Genomic DNA, 18,020 nt, shown 5'->3' with positions numbered 1-18,020 from the left:
TTTTAGGGTTTTAGAAGTTGCTTGATCTTTTCTGACCTTTTAGGTCAATTGCTAGTGTGATGTTTGGACTCACCCATTTTGCCTCCTCTACTGGAGAGTGCCGCTAGCCCATTTGTAAACAAGTACTGTGAAACCTTCATTTGAGAATATTCCTTTTGAATATTTTGCTGCAAGCCTCTCTATTCAATCATTATCCTGTATAGATGTTTTAATTTGTTTTTTGACATAATACTTGCACATATTTTTAAGGGACAACCTAATGTTTGAATTTCGGTTTTTACTGAAGAAAGGCTGACTCACGGGACACCCACCATCTTAAATCTTTATCCTTTATTTATGAAGAATTTCTTTCAAAATCGTTTAAAATTATTTTTGTGGTATCTAATACAGTTAATTTCTTATGCTCTACTGTGGCATAGAGCTCCAGAATTGTTCTCTCCCAACTAATTATTGACCATATCTGTCTTCATTCTACATTGCACATCTTCTAGTAATTGCTCCTATTTTCTTGATTACTATGACATCAACATTGTTAGTATCCATGTGCACGAGACCTTTAAATAGTTGCCTTTCTTTGTCTACATTGCCTTACATTGGAGTTAATATTCAGCCATTATACATGATCATATCCATTAGTAAAATACAGACACAATACCACATCCATGATAAATGGAAGCTACCTTGATCCCTACCTCATATCAGTGTGTGTGTGTGTGTGTGTGTGTGTGTGTGTGTGTGTGTGTGTTGGTATATATATGACCCCTGTTACAAAGGGCACAACATTCAGGAACCAGTTTCTGCAGTCTTGAACTCACAGAGATCTGCCTGCCTCTGCTTCTCCTGGAAATAATGGTGTGCTCCACCATGCCTGGCTTAAAGATACATTTTGATATCACAAAAGGTTTAATGATGATCAATGTTTGCACCACCCTCTAAACAACTGAGCTAACCAGACAGTTAGGACAATGATTTATGAAGTTCCTAAAATAGTTTGTTCAATGCCCAGCAAAGAATTCTTTCCCTTTCATTACTTAACATCATGGCAAATTACACCCACACCTTATTTCACATGTTCAGGTTATCTTATTATAGTTTAAGAAAACAAAGATGACATGTATCTGGTTGTATAACTTTTGCTGATTTTCTTTTATATATGTGGGCCCCCAAATCTGAGGCTATGTTTTAAGGGCTTGCTTTTGATTAGCCTCTCTTGCCACTAGATGGACAGTAGTGACAGGTTGCCATTTGGTAAATCTAGCCTCTAAATATATCTGTTCAAGGGTAAGGTTCATGAGTAAGGGTTTGAAATATCTGTTGAAATATTACTATTTGAGCTTCAAAAGTGAACACCAAGGGTTGGGGATTTAGCTCAGTGGTAGAGGGCTTGCCTACCAAGCTCAAGGCCCTGGGTTCGGTCCCCAGCTCCGGAAAAAAAAAAAAAAGGAAGAAAGAAAAAAAGTGAACACCAAATAAGTTTATTTCCCTGTCAGTTACTAACTATAAATAATGAATAAAAGAAACCTTTTGCCTATGCCACATCTCCTTATACTAATATGAGAAGGCAAGGGGAGGTTTTTAAGCACCAGAAGCAATGATAGTTAATAATGAAGCTCCCATCTTCCTGCTAGGACAAACGAATCCAGGAAGAGCCTTCCTGATAGCCTGGGGTTTCCATGGAGCCACAAGTGGCCTTACTTCATTGGGGAAGGGCAGTTACTATGCTGGCCATTATCACAGGCAGCTCTAGATAGACCGGATGTAGTTCCAGAGTGAGAGAACCGACCAGAAACAATGTCCCTCTTCTGCTGTTCTTGCTGTGATCTATACATAACGTGGGTCCACGCTTAGAAGATCCCTAAATGTCATAAAACTATCCTGCTACAGGGTCGTTTGCACCTTCACTTAACTGTTGTATCATAAGCAAGCACATAATCTTGCTTTTAGGTTAAAGCTTCCCATATGTAAGTCGAATTTGAGGAACATTTCAGGGAAGAAAGTTTCCTTTGTACTCGCTTGAAAAACCTCATAGGAAACACTCACTGTGAATTTGGTGTTACCATGAAGTGGTCTTTAGATCTTAGAGCTGTCCTGCTTCACTAATGATGATACACATGAATGAATTAAAGATGGTGTTTTCTACCATATGAGAAAATCTATAAACAAATTGCTAAGAAATACTAGAGAAATAGGCAGAGGTGGAAGATGTGGCTCAGCTGGTAGAGAGTTTGCGAGTGGAGAGAAAGCCCAGGCTTCCTTCCCTTGGGACATGTCCTACAAGCTAGAAGGTAGCCAGAGCCACATTTGTCTCAAACACAGAAACAAACAAAGCTCTTAGCTTAGTAAATCATGAACTGGGCTTAGTGGCGGCCTTTAAGCACACTCTGGAGGTAGAGGCAGGTAGATCTCTGTGAGTTCAAGACCAGTTTGCCCTATATATTAAGTTCCACGACAGCCAGTGCTACTTAGACCATGAGGAGAGGGGGAGAGAAAGAGAGAGGGACCAACCAACAGAGGCAGGGAAGGAAGGAGGGAGGAAGGGAGAAAGGGAGGTGGGAGAGAGAGAAATAGGCAGGTTCAAGATTAATCATAGATCATCGTAAGAATTAAAATGGTCAACTCACTAGCAAAAGAAACTCAAAATTTATTTTAATTTCATATAGGTATGCACATGTATATGTATATACTTATTAGTAGGGAGGGGTGGCTGTGTACTACCACTCATGTGAAGGTCAGAAAGAAACTTGACCTCTCCTTCCACCAGTGAGTTCTGGGGATCCATCCTAGGGTCAGGTTGGTGGCAGTGTCTTTACAGCTGAGCCATCTTGCAGGCCTCTCAAAGTTCTTAACGATGCCTTCTCCCTTCTGAAAATCCTAACGATGGTATTAAGCATGACTGACAGGAGAATTGGATGGAGGGCAAACTTAGAGGTAATTTCCAGAGGAAAATCTTGCAATCGTTATGTAATAACTTGAAAGAGAATCTATCGTGTTACGACAGAAAATGTGTAAAACACTGAAACTTTAAAATTCAAACAATGGCTAAATGACACACTATGTTGCTCTGTTTTTCACATAATCCACATTTTATCAGATTTTAAGAAGGATCGATTGATTTGAGACTGAGTCTGATTTTGTAACCCAAACTGGCCCTGAATTTCCAGTAATTCTGCAAGCTGGGTCTGCTCAGAGTTGGGATTACAGGAAGGAACCCCAGTGTCAGATTTACCACCCATTTTTTTTTTGGCTGGCCTTGAAGAGCTGAGGGGAGTAGAAAATCAAAAACTCCTCCTGTCCCAGGTCACTGGGAAGCTGAGTTCCGGTTGCTTCATTATGTAGATCAATGCACTCAGGCCTCTAGTTTGTCATTTCACCTGCTGCTGTTTGTGCTGTTTCTGGGACCGCCCACTGTGGATTCTGGGGCACAGAGGTTCTTTCTAGAAGGTTACACAACTGCTGCTCCAACAATTCCAAATAGTGTGTCTGACATCCAGTAACCCGGATCTTTGTTTCCGTTCAAGGAGCAGTCTGCCACTGTACCATAGAGTAGATAGACTTCCAGTATTATACACTGTGTCATAAGCTCAAAAGTTACACTGTAGACTAATCAGCAATATAGAGTACATTCCTAAGCTTTTTCACTTTGAAACAGGGTTTCTCTGTGTATCCCTGGCTGTCCTGGAACTCTCAATAGAACTAACTGGCCTTGAATTCAGAGATCCAGCTGCTCCTGCCTCCAGAACTCTGGGATCAAAGGCATGTGCCACCACCACCACCACCACCACCGACTGGCTAGCACTTCAAGTTCTAACTGACTCACTTATTAATTTACTGATTTATAACGTATTAAATGCTATCCATGCTGTAAACATTCTCACCTGTCTTTCTTTTTAATGCAAAAACCATAGCTCAACCTCCTTAAAGAAAATTTCCCACCTCAGCTTCACCATGATTCTGTGTTTATAATTCTCCAATTTTCCTCAAAAGCAGTTGCTTTGTGTGCTTTCTATTAGGTCTCAGACCTGGGACAAATGGTTAAGGTCTCTGTTTAACATCGAAGTGGACCTGGCTGTCACATTCTCCCAGCATCCCTCAGTGATCCCTACCTGTTACAATATCCTCCTGGCTTTTATACCTCACCCCTTACTCTGAACTTCTCCAACCCAGGGGGCTTGGCTGCCCTTCTCTATATAATCTGGACATTTTGGTTACCTGTCTTTTTCTGCTACCTTTTACTCTCTTAGTTTCTTGGTCTGGCTGTCCCTTTCCCTCACAGGGCTCAAGGTCATATCCACTCTCGGCTCTGCCAGGCATCCCTGCCTCTGACTATGCTGTCCCTTTATGTACGAATAGATATGTTGATCTAAGAACCAACCTTCTTCTCTCTCTTACAGGAAGAGCAGTAATGTCCTTTAGTTTTCAATTCTTTTCTTCATTCACCTTCAAAGTCAAACAAGAGTAGCTCAAGTCTTTTAGATCCTTCATGGTTCCACCTATTTTGGGAAGGGAAATGGGAAGGTGGGTTAGTTTTTTTAAACCTCTTGGAACAATTAATTGAGTGACCTCCTGGAACTCAGAACTGACTACAAAAGAAACAGGCAACAGTCTTGAGTGGCTCGATAGGTAGAATCTCTTGTTTCATTTTGTTGTGGTTTCTTTCTTCTTCTGTCTTCCTTCTTCTTTCCCTCCTCCTCTGTCTATTACACAAGGCTGAAGAATCACTGCTTGTTATCTGTGGACACCTTTGTAAAATAGAGGATGCAATGAAAATTAAAGAAAAGTGAGGTCAGAGCTATCAGGAGAGGAGGCCTGGAGCAAAGGGGATCTGGGCCTTGGAAGAAGCAATGGCAGAGAGGTGGGAGGACCTGAATCTGCCCAGAATCATGGAGGAGGCACTTCCAGGCGGTGTCAACATCTCAAAGGAGGTCCAGAGTAATATCTCCCTTTGTCTTCATTCTGTATGGAAGGGAAGACTCTGAATGCCAGTGATGTGCTGTTGGCCATAGAAGAGATGGAATTCCAATGGAAGATTCTGAAAGAATTTCTAACAGTCTTTCTCAACCTTCCTAATGCTTCGACCCTTTTATACAGTTTTCCTGCTGTGGTGACCCAACCATAAAATTACTTTCATTGCTACTTTATAAACATAATTTTGCTGTCACGAATCGGAATGCCAGGATTTGACGTGCAGGATAACTGCTGTGTGATTTCTGTGAAAGGGTCAGCTCAACCTGCAGGCACGCAGGCGGGAGCAGAAAGGCAAAAAGGAGCAAAAGGACAAAAACAGGTTCAGAGGAGAAAGAGAAGAGCAGGAAGGAGGACCATGAAGATGAAGAAGACTGGAGGAGGAGAAGGAGAACGTAGACAACTGACGAGAAAGGCAGTGTGGCATCATGGAAGCGACCACCCTCACATGTAGCACAGGTGCCTGAGAACAAAATAAAACCTGACTAGAATGATCAAAACCATCCCTTCCCAAACTCAGAGCTTCTAAGTAAGAAAATTCTGCTTCGCTTCATCTGAAGGTTATGATTCCTTATGTAATGGTCTGAAAATCATTGAAGGAAGACCCCCAGACTCATAGTATGCAAAAACAAAGCGTTAATTCTGCAGACACAACCTGCATGTTGGGGGTCAGCTATCCTTTGAAATGGGTGACCCCAGATAAAGGCACAAAGGCCTTCTTATAGGGAACTAGGGAAACTTTCTAGAAGGATTACATGATCTAAAATTTCACTGGTGGGTGCTAACAGGTGATCAGTGGTCTGCACTTCTATGTCATTCAATCATGTAATGAAATAGGGCTGCCCAGCTCAGATGGCCCATTCTGAGATAAGGTATTTCCCCATTTTTTTGTGTTATCCCCAGGCTGTTCTTTTGGGAAGGGTGTTTATGATTTTGTTTTGGATTTTATTGTCTATTCCTGAAGCTGGTGTCTTATGGTCTTTTTTTAAATCAGGTCTGGTCCTCAAATGGAGAAAAATGGGGTCCTTAAATGGGGATAAATGGGGCTTATGTTGTCTTTCATTTAGTAAAGGGGATTCTGAATTACTACATAGTTTGATATTTCTTGCTTACTTAATGTATCTGGCTAGCTAGCTTTTGATCCCATTTCCAAACTGACCCTCCTGAAAAGTAATTATTCACTGGTGCCTGCTGTGCTCCAGGTCAGAGACTCTAAAGGCTCAGGGGGCTTCGATCATGGTCACCTTGTTTGACCGTACAGTATTTGACAATAGGTATTAATGGTCAGAACGGTTGTGCTTCAGGAAATGACAAAGAAGGGCAGAGGCACTCCTGTGTCCTACAGGTGCTTTAACCTTGGAGGCAGCTCAGTAGGATTTACTGCCACCTCCTGGAGGATATGACATCCCCAGCTTTCTCTTCCTGTCGTCCAATTCCCAGATTTGCAGCAGCTGCTTTTCATCCCCTGAGCACAACAAATGCCAACCTTTATTTCCTCTAGGCATGGCTTTCCACCTCTCCCTTGCCTCTGCCTCTAGGCCCCACTTTCGTTCTCTTCCCTTTGCTGTCCAGTTTAGGAACTTTCCATAACCTATGTAAGATCCCAAAGTGCAAGTTCCTCAGATTCCTTAGTACTAATCTCTCGGCTTTTCAAAAGAATTTTGAAAACACCACTGAACCTGAGCACAAACATAATTGTCTTCAAGACTCTGACCACACAGCCACCATGCTGTGGCTTCAGAAATATCTGTTGGTTTTTCCTTTCCCCTAATTTAGTGCCCCAAGCACTTTGTTTAGTTGAGCGCTTGAGGTTGACAGGTAATGTAGTATTTGGACACTGTTAACTCATTGAGAATATACTGGAGACTTTGTTGAAAGAGGCTAGAGACCCTTGCGAAGATTTTAATGCTTCATAAAAATAAAGAACATCGTTTTCTTTGAAAGGTAAGGTCATTCATTCTGAGAAAGGATTGTTAGAGAAGATCTGGGGAGTCACACTTGGGGCACCTCATGTTAGCATGTTACAAGTGAAATTGGAGTGCCCTCTTGGGGTTCTTGGTTTCATTAATAAAAGAATTTAAAACCCAACTGGAAGAAAGCTGGAGGATAACTTTAATAAAGTTTAAAAGGAAAACCGGAGGGTGGGCAGACTGTAAAGCTTAACTGATGCCTGGGGAAGGAAAATGACTGTGTGGAAGAAAAAAAGTCATGCCTTTTAACATGGAGTCCACAGGGAGGATACCACAGGGTGGGTAGGCAACCAAATGGTGGACTAGGTGCTTTAGAGAAAGAGTGATGCCCAAACTGTTAGGGAAATCATGCTGGGAAAAGAAAAGAAAAAATAAATAAAAGGAAAAAGTGCTTTTCTGAGTAATTAGAAAAAGCTTCTTGGATGCCCCTCCATAAGCAGCTGCACACAGGACAGAGAAGGGAGATTCTGAGAGGGAAGCCTACAGCGTCTCCTTAAAGGCGTAAGTGTTCGTCTCTTCTATTTAGCCTAAAGGCATAAGTGTTCGTCTCTTCCATTTAGCTTAGCTTAAGATGAATCTGGCTTCCAGAAGCATGGTCTGGGTGTTCTTTCTTCTCCCACCCTTTCATGGGTTCTATTTTTTTTGACCCCAATTAAATGTTTTCCTATGTGAGAGTCATGAGGTCACAGTGACTCTTCACAGCAATAGAACCTCTAAGACAGAAGTCGGTACTAGCACAGTGTGTTGTTGCTGTGACAAACCTGACTTGTGTTTTGGGGAGGACTGTGGAAAGACTTTGGAACTTTGGGTTAGAAAAGCCATTGAAAGCTGAGACCTCAGTGAGATGCTCTGTAGGAGCTTGGAAGACAAGATCATTGAGAGCAGTGCAGAAGATGGAGGCCTCGCTTGGGACGTTTCAAAGGGAAAAGTTAAAGACTATCAGTGCCATTTTGAATTAAGATTCTGTTATTCTGGTCAGCTGGAGCTGAAGGGTCAGCCAGGACTAACAAGAGACCAGCACCAGTGAGGTGAAACTTCTTGGGTTACTGGGACAATTGTTGCTGTTTAGCTGAAGCTATGCAATTTGTGTTACTTGAGAGGAGACCAGCACCACTGGGGTGAAATTTTCTGAGAAATGTTTCCTGAGAGCACAAAGAAGCTGTGTTCCAGAAGCAGCCATGGTTGTACCTCCTGCTGGCAATCAGACTTGGTAATGTGTAAGAATCACCTGGGTGGTATTGATTTTGAAGGCATGAAGGAGCCATGGAGAGCAGCTGTGGCTTGGCCCTGTGAGAAGCCAGGAGAGGCTATTCTTGGTGAAGGTGCAGCTTTAGTGGCAGTTGAAGGCCCAGGGTGGAAGGGTCATGCATAGAAGTTGAGGTTTGGTAACGTGGAGAAGATCTACAAGGAACTAGCTATTGGTGAAAGTACAGCAAAGGATCCCAGTAATTTTGGAGATGCTGGTACCATAGGCTGACCATTAAGAATAGCAGCTGCAGGGCTGGAGAGATGGCTCAGTGGTTAAGAGCACCGACTGCTCTTCCAGAGGTCCTGAGTTCAATTCCCAGCAACCACATGGTGGCTCACAACCATCTGTAAAGAGATCTGATGCCCTCTTCTGGTGTATCTGAAGACAGCTACAGTGTACTTATATATAATAAATGAATAAATCTTTAAAAAAAAAAAAAAAAGAATAGCAGCTGCAGTGGAGTGACCTGGAACCTAGAAGACAAGCTGTGTGTGCTGCAAAGTGCAAATATGGAGAATCGGTTAGACCCTTTGGTGGAGTCCAGAAGACCATAAGTGGATCTCAGACATTGGACGGCTGGATTATGATTTTGCTTTAGAATGTGACCATGCCCTGATTTCTCCCTCCTGAACTAAGAAGGTATTTTACTGCAGTCCACAGTTGAGAGTCTTTGCATTTTAAAAGACTTTGTATTTTAAGAGATTGGCTATTTTAAAAGGACTGACAATTTAATGTGTTTGAATGTGTAAAGACTGTCAGACTTTTAAAGTTATTTATGTTTTTAATGTGAGATCTCAGGGATGAATAAGAAAGGAAGGGCTGAGGCTTAAAAGTGATGTGTTTGTGTGTCAAGTTGATAAGGAGTCAGTTGTAATGGCTGGTTTTGTGTCAACTTGACACAAACTAGAGTCATCAGAGAAGAAGGAGTCTAAGTTAAGGAAATACATCTACCTCTATGAGATGTAGCTGTAAGACATTTTCTCAGTTAACTGATTAATAGTTGGAAGATCTTGCCCATGGTGGGTGGTGCCGTTCCTGGGCTGATAGTCCTGGGTTTTATAAGAAAGCAGGCTGAGCAAGCCATGGGAAGCAAGTCAGTAAGCATCATTCCTCCATGGGCTCTACATCAGCTCCTGCCTTCAGGATCCCATCTTGTTTGAGTTCCTCTTGTGACTTCCATTAATGATGAATGTGGAAGTGTAAGCTGAATAAATCCTTTCCTCCTAGATTTGCTTTTTGCTCATGGTGTTCTTCCCAGCAAGAGAAACACTAAGACACTTACCTTCGATGGTATGCATTCTTCTCCTAGGAGTCACTTCATACCCCTAACCCATAAAGTATCTGGCAGATTAGTATAAAGATAGGATTTAAGATACAAGTTTCTGAGTTCAAGACTGAGTTTCTTTGCATATGTATGCATGTATGTATGCACACATGCATATATGTGTGTATACATATACATATATACATATATATATCATATATTTTCCCCCGATACAGGGTTTTTTTGTTTGTTTGTTTGTTTTTTCGTGTAGACCACACTTTGTAGACCACCAAGCTGACTTCTAACTCACAGAGTCTGACTGCCTCTGCCTCTGGAGTGCTGACATTAAAGGATTGTGCATCTTCCTGGTTATAACCTCATCTTTAAAGGTGAACTTCCCCTCTCCTCCCTCCTCCTCCTCCCACCCCTCCTCCTCCTCCTCCTCTTCTTCCTTACTCCCCTTCTTCACCTCTTTCTATGCAGATCTTGAACATAGGCTGACCTGAACTACATAGTCCCTGGATGACTGGGGTGGCTAATTTTATGACAAACCCTATCTCGAAAAACAAAACAAACATTATGTATGTTTGTAAATTTTGGCCCTTAAGTATAAAGCCTCCAATCTACATAACTACTGAAGAAATTATTAAAGCTGAACTCTTCTGTAATCCTGGGTTTTCTTTCTTCTTTCTCTACTTTGGTGTGGGGTAGTGGAGTGGCACTGGGGATTGAATAGAGGACCTCATGCATGTGCTCTGCTCCAGGAACTACATCCCCTGCGCTCCCTTCTATCCGGTAGTAGTCATTTATTAGGACACCCTTTGATGTCTACCAAGTGAAAAAAATTTTTTAAAGATTTTATTTATTCATTTTATATATGACGAGTAGATTGTCACTGTCTTCAGTCACACTAGAAGAGGGCATCAGATCTCATTACAGATGGCTATGAGCCACCATGTGGTTGCTGGGATTTGAACTCATGACCTCTGGAAGAGCAGTCAGTGCTCTTAATAACCACTGAGCTATCTCTCCAGCCCTCAAGTGAAAATTTTATTTCTGTTCTCTGAACATATAAAATTGGCAAAGAAATTTTCAGAAGAGAAATAACAATAGTACCTACTATTCAGGAATTTAATAGATAATGATTATTGCTCACACAGTTATTTTCTTTGTTAAGGTTTTATTGCTGTGAAGAGACACCAATGACCAAGGCAACTCTTATAAAGACAAACATTTAGTTGGGGCTGGCTTACAGTTTCAGAGGTTTAGTCCATTATCATCATGAAAGGAAGCATGGGCAGCCTGTAGGCAGACAGGTGCTGGAGAAGGAGCTGAGAGTTCTACATCTTGATCTCAAGGCATCAGGAAGAGCCTGTGTTCTATGTTGGGCAGTGCTTGAGCACTGGAGACCTCAAAGCCTGCCCCCAACAAGGTCAAACCTCCTAATATTACCCCTCCTTTGGGGCAAGCATTCAAACACATGGGTCTAATGGGACTATTCCTATTCAAACCACTACAGTAATTGTTGACTCAAAGGAGATAACAGAATACCTTTTGAGGACATCATCTATCATCTTCCATTTACTGTAGTGAATACTTTTTATAGTTCCTTTCTTAGGTTACTCTTCTATTGCTGTAATAAAACACAAAGATCAAGGTGACTTATAAAAATATAATTTAATTGGGCTTACAGTTTCAGAGGGTTAGAATAGATAGATGATGGTTATAGCAAAGTCCCGGTTGTAGGAAGAGCTGAGAGCTAACATTTTCTAGGTACAGACAGGATGCAGAGAGAGACACACTGGAAATGGCATGGGTTTTGAAACTCAAAGCCCACCCGCAGTGATACATCCTCTAACTAGGTCAAGCCTTCTATTCTTTCCCAAATGCCAAGGGATCACTTATTCAAAGATATCAGCTTATGGAAATCATCATTCAAACCACCACACTTCCCTTGTTTCTAAAAATGTGGAGAATGTAATAATACTACAAACACACGTAAGTGTAATCACTGTTGTCACAGCCACCATTTCCATTTACTACTATTCCTTTCTAGATGATATATATGTATATACTATATATTATATATATAAGTTAAACATATATGATATAAATAAGCTAATAATTTATATAAGTTAGATGATGTATATATTATATATATTATATATAAGCTAAATTTGCAAAATGACTCTATGAAGTAGAAATGATTCTCATGTTCTTTTCTTGTTTATAACAATGAGGGGGCAGTTAAATCTAAAAACGCATCGCAGTAGGATGTAAGGAAAAGAGAAGCTCTATTTAGATTGTGGTTTTGTTAGAAAAAATGTTCGAATGTTTATTCTACTGCTCATTATCTACCAACAGGGCAGCGTTCTTTACGTTTGTAACTGAAGAGAACCTGGGCAGTTCTTACTTTGTATTATACCCCTGTTATACTGCTTTTGGTATTTCGGTTTTTGTTTCATGTTTCTCTCTTGGTTTGTAAAGGACAACAACAAAAATAAACAACCTAATTTTATTTGCAACACAACAGGAATTTACTATAACAAGGTTAGGTTGAATGTTGGCAATGCCACCTTTTAGGCTAAGGGTCAAGGATAGACTAAATAAAAAAAGGGAAAGCTATCGATGTAAGCAAAAGCTGGGGGAGGGGTGGAAAGTTTCCCAATTCTAAGATTTTTAAGAGAGATAGAATGTAGACAGGCCTCAGGAAAATCTGCATGCTTTAATACATGCATTTCTTTCCCTGGCACGCATTGGGGTTGACCTTCAATCAGCCCCTCGTGGGGAGTGACTGGAAGGCAACCTTGAATGGCTGTAACAAGAAGTTTTTATACTTTTAGGGGTACAGGTTACATCAGCCAGTTTACAGTTTAAACTTATATGACATGCTTTTGAGCTCTATCTGGGACAGAGGGTCAGGTGACTGTCAGTACATTCTGTGGATTTTCATGAATGTGTCTGCTCCTCCCAAGAACTGTGGGTGGAGAATGGAACTTGGCCTGGCCTTGACCGGAAGTCGGAAGCTGGTGCTGGCCTAATCTTGACCTGAGGCGGTGGGTGTAAAGCTGGGGAAAGCCCTTAGAGTCCTCATAACCTACCTACTTTCTACCGAGCCAAGCCTGCTAATAGCTCTTATGCTTCTGTAAGAACTAGGGTCCTTCAGTGAGGAGTTTGAGTCAGGACAGGGAAGTTCAATCACTCAGCCAGAGATTAGAAAAAACCATGAGGGGGTGGGTTTCTTCAGCAGCAAGTCTCAAGAGTCTGAAAACATTCTAGGCTTATGTTAGATTATAAAGAGGCTAGAAGCTTCCAGGACTAGGCTTAAATTAACAGACAGTGCAGTAAGCCTCAGAGAGAACAATTACTACAGGAGAATAAAAGATACTTTTCCAAATTAAAAAAAGATACTTTTACAAGTTGGAGTTTCAAAGGTTCTTGAATTATAAACTCGGCCACTCATGACCTCCATATGAGATAGGGTCTCACCATATAGCCTGGTTGTCCTGCAACTCAGTAGGTAGACCATAGTGACCTTGAATTGACTGAGATTCCCCTGCTTTAGCTGCTTAAGTGCTGGGATTCAAGGTGGGTGACACTATACTCTGAAATTGTTTCTGTCTGATTTCAAGCTGGGGACCTTGAGGATAATGCCACAACACTGGAGAAACTTCCCCTAAGCTAGGCCAGTCATAGTGAAGGAGCACTTCAGTAGCTAACCTTTTCCATTTCCCATTCAGTCTGTTCAAGTGCTAGCCTATAAGGTGGTATTGCCTACGTTCAGGATAGGCCTTCTCTCTTAAGTTAATCCTTTCTAGAAATGACTTCACAAATGCACCCAGATATACTTTAGTAACTTAGGCTTTTCTCCGTTTAATCAATTTGGCAATAAAGATTAGCCATTATAATTATTCCTCACCAGAGATGACCACACATTTGGAGAGATGGGTATCTGTCTAAATAGTCAAATATGTAAATACCTACAGAAGAAAAGTCTCGGGTTTTTAGGGGAGTCCCAATCTCTCGCTCCCTGCCTCCAGCTCACTGCTCCCAAACCCCGTGGGAGAGAGAGCTCACCACCGAGACAGGTGGGCACTCCTGAGGCTGCAGAGCGGAAGAGACCACCAATACTGCCCACCCCTGCCCACATCCCTGGCCCAAGAGGAAACTGTTTACGGCCTCTGGGTTCCCTTGGATTAGGGCACAGGAGCAGGAAATCCGCTGCATCTGAGACACCGCCTGAACCTGAAGAGACCGACCGGATAAACAGTTCTCTGCACCCAAATCCCATGGGAGGGAGAGCTAAACCTTCAGAGAGGCAGACACGCCTGGGAAACCAGAAGAGTCTACACTCTGCCCACATCTCTGACTCCAGAGGAAAACACTATCTTGGAACCCTGGTGCATGGAAGCTCTGGGAAAGGCCAGCACAGATCTTCCTGGTTGCTGCCGCCACGGAGAGCTCATAAGCAACACCCCACGAGCAAACTTGAGCCTCGGGACCGCAGGTAAGACCAACTTTTCTGCTGCAAGCGACCTGCCTGGTGAACTCAAGACACAGGCCCACAGGAACAGCTGAAGTCCTGTAGAGAGGAAAAACTACACACCTGAAAGCAGAACACTCTGTCCCCATAACTAGCTGAAAGAAAACAGGAAAACATGTCTATAGCACTCCTGACACACAGGCTTATAGGACAGTCTAGCCACTGTCAGAAATAGCAGAACAAAGTAACACTAGAGATAATCTGATGGCGAGAAGCAAGCACAGGAACCCAAGCAACAGAAACCAAGACTACATGGCATCATTGGAGACCACTTCTCCCACCAAAGCAAACACGGAATATCCAAACACACCAGAAAAGCAAGATCTTGTTTCAAAATCTTATTTGATCATGATGCTGGAGGACTTCAAGAAAGACATGAAGAACTCCCTTAGAGAAACACAGGAAAACATAAATAAACAAGTAGAAGCCTACAGAGAGGAATCACAAAAATCCCTGAAAGAATTCCAGGAAAACATAAATAAACAAGTAGAAGCCTATAGAGAGGAATCACAAAAATCCCTGAAAGAATTCCAGGAAAACACAATCAAACAGTTGAAGGAATTAAAAATGGAAATAGAAGCAATCAAGAAAGAACACATGGAAACAACCCTGGATATAGAAAATCAAAAGAAGAGACAAGGAGCTGTAGATATGAGCTTCACCAACAGAATACAAGAGATGGAAGAGAGAATCTCAGGAGCAGAAGATTCCATAGAAATCATTGACTCAACTGTCAAAGATAATGTAAAGCGGAAAAAGCTACTGGTCCAAAACATACAGGAAATCCAGGACTCAATGAGAAGATCAAACCTAAGGATAATAGGTATAGAAGAGAGTGAAGACTCCCAGCTCAAAGGACCAGTAAATATCTTCAACAAAATCATAGAAGAAAACTTCCCTAACCTAAAAAAAGAGATACCCATAGACATACAAGAAGCCTACAGAACTCCAAATAGATTGGACCAGAAAAGAAACACCTCCCGACACATAATAGTCAAAACACCAAATGCACAAAATAAAGAAAGAATATTAAAAGCAGTAAGGGAAAAAGGTCAAGTAACATATAAAGGCAGATGTATCAGAATCACACCAGACTTTTTGCCAGAGACTATGAAAGCCAGAAGATCCTGGACAGATGTCATACAGACCCTAAAAGAACACAAATGCCAGCCCAGGTTACTGTATCCTGCAAAACTCTCAATTAACATAGATGGAGAAACCAAGATATTCCATGACAAAACCAAATTTTCTTTCTACACAATATCTTTCTACAAATCCAGCACTGCAAAGGACAATAAATGGTAAAGCCCAACATAAGGAGGCAAGATACACCCTAGAAAAAGCAAGAAACTAATCGTCTTGGCAACAAAACAAAGAGAAGAAAAGCACACAAACATAACCTCACATCCAAATATGAATATAACAGGAAGCAATAATCACTATTCCTTAATATCTCTCAATATCAATGGTCTCAACTCCCCAATAAAAAGACATAGATTAACAAACTGGATATGCAATGAGGACCCTGCATTCTGCTGCCTACAGGAAACACACCTCAGAGACAAAGACAGACACTACCTCAGAGTGAAAGGCTGGAAATCAACTTTCCAAGCAAATGGTCTGAAGAAGCAAGCTGGAGTAGCCATTCTAATATCAAATAAAATCAATTTTCAACTAAAAGTCATCAAAAAAGATAAGGAAGGACACTTCATATTCATCAAAGGAAAAATCCACCAAGATGAACTCTCAATCCTAAATATTTATGCCCCAAATACATGGGCACCTACATACATAAAAGAAACCTTACTAAAGCTCAAAACACACATTGCACCTCACACAATAATAGTAGGAGATTTCAACACCCCACTCTCATCAATTGACAGATTATGGAAACAGAAATTAAATAGAGACGTAGACAGACTAAGAGAAGTCATGAACCAAATGGATTTAACGGATATTTATAGAACATTCTATGCTAAAGCAAAAGGATATTCATTCTTCTCAGCTCCTCATGGTACTTTCTCCAAAACTGACCATATAATTGGTCAAAAAACGGGCCTCAACAGGTACAGAAAGATAGAAATAATCCCATGCGTGCTATCAGACCACCACGGCCTAAAGCTGGACTTCAATAACAATAAGGGAAGAACTCCCATATATACGTGGAAGTTGAACAATGCTCTACTCAACGATAACCTGGTCAAGGAAGAAATAAAGAAAGAAATTAAAGACTTTTTAGAATTTAATGAAAATAAAGGTACAACATACCCAAACTTATGAGACGCAATGAAAGCTGTGCTAAGAGGAAAACTCATAGCTCTGAGTGCCTGCAAAAAGAAACAGGAGAGAGCATATGTCACCAGCTTGACAGCACACCTAAAAGCTCTAGAGCAAAAAGAAGCAAATACACCCAGGAGGAGTAGAAGACAGGAAATAATCAAACTCAGAGCTGAATTCAGCCAAGTAGAAACAAAAAGGACCATAGAAAGAATCAACAGAACCAAAAGTTGGTTCTTTGAGAAAATCAACAAGATAGATAAACCCTTAGCTAGACTAACGAGAGGACACAGAGAGTGTTTCCAAATTAACAAAATCAGAAATGAAAAGGGAGACATAACTACAGATTCAGAGGAAATTCAAAAAATCATCAGATCTTACTATAAAAGCCTATATTCAACAAAACTTGAAAATCTGCAGGAAATGGACAATTTCCTAGACAGATACCAGGTACCGAAGTTAAATCAGGAACAGATAAACCAGTTAAACAACCCCATAACTCCTAAGGAAATAGAAGCAGTCATTAAAGGTCTCCCAACCAAAAAGAGCCCAGGTCCAGATGGGTTTAGTGCAGAATTCTATCAGACCTTCATAGAAGACCTCGTACCAATATTATCCAAAGTATTCCACAAAATTGAAACAGATGGAGCACTACCGAATTCCTTCTACGAAGCCACCATTACTCTTATACCTAAACCACACAAAGACCCAACAAAGAAAAAGAACTTCAGACCAATTTCCCTTATGAATATCGATGCAAAAATACTCAATAAAATTCTGGCAAACCGAATTCAAGAGCAATCATCCACCATGATCAAGTAGGCTTCATCCCAGGCATGCAGGGATGGTTTAATATACGGAAAACCATCAACGTGATCCATTATGTAAACAAACTGAAAGAACAGAACCACATGATCATTTCATTAGATGCTGAGAAAGCATTTGACAAAATTCAACACCCCTTCATGATAAAAGTCCTGGAAAGAATAGGAATTCAAGGCTCATACCTAAACATAGTAAAAGCCATATACAGCAAACCAGTTGCTAACATTTAAACTAAATGGAGAGAAACTTGAAGCAATCCCACTAAAATCAGGAACTAAACAAGGCTGCCCACTCTCTCCCTACTTATTCAATATAGTTCTTGAAGTTCTAGCCAGAGCAATCAGACAACAAAAGGAAATCAAGGGGATTCAGATTTGTAAATAAGAAGTCAAAATATCACTATTTGCAGATGATATGATAGTATATTTAAGTGATCCCAAAAGTTCCACCAGAGAACTACTAAAGCTGATAAACAACTTCAGCAAAGTGGCTGGGTATAAAATTAACTCAAATAAATCAGTAGCCTTCCTCTACACAAAAGAGGAACAAGCCGAGAAAGAAATTAGGGAAACGACACCCTTCATAATAGACTCAAACAATATAAAGTACCTCGGTGTGACTTTAACAAAGCAAGTAAAAGATCTGTACAATAAGAACTTCAAGACTCTGAAGAAAGAAATTGAAGAAGACCTCAGAAGATGGAAAGATCTCCCATGCTCATGGATTGGCAGGATTAATATTGTAAAAATGGCCATTTTACCAAAAGCGATCTACAGATTCAATGCAATCCCCATCAAAATACCAATCCAATTCTTCAAAGAGTTAGACAGAACAATTTGCAAATTCATCTGGAATAACAAAAAACCCAGGATAGCTAAAACTATTCTCAACAATAAAAGGACTTCAGGGGGAATCACTCTCCCCGAACTT

Source organism: Rattus norvegicus, chromosome 14, assembly GCF_036323735.1.
Source record: "Rattus norvegicus strain BN/NHsdMcwi chromosome 14, GRCr8, whole genome shotgun sequence".
In the NCBI taxonomy this organism is placed as follows: Eukaryota; Metazoa; Chordata; class Mammalia; order Rodentia; family Muridae; genus Rattus; species Rattus norvegicus.
The sequence above is the reverse complement of the archived record's forward strand: the minus strand, read 5'-3'. Positions refer to the sequence as shown.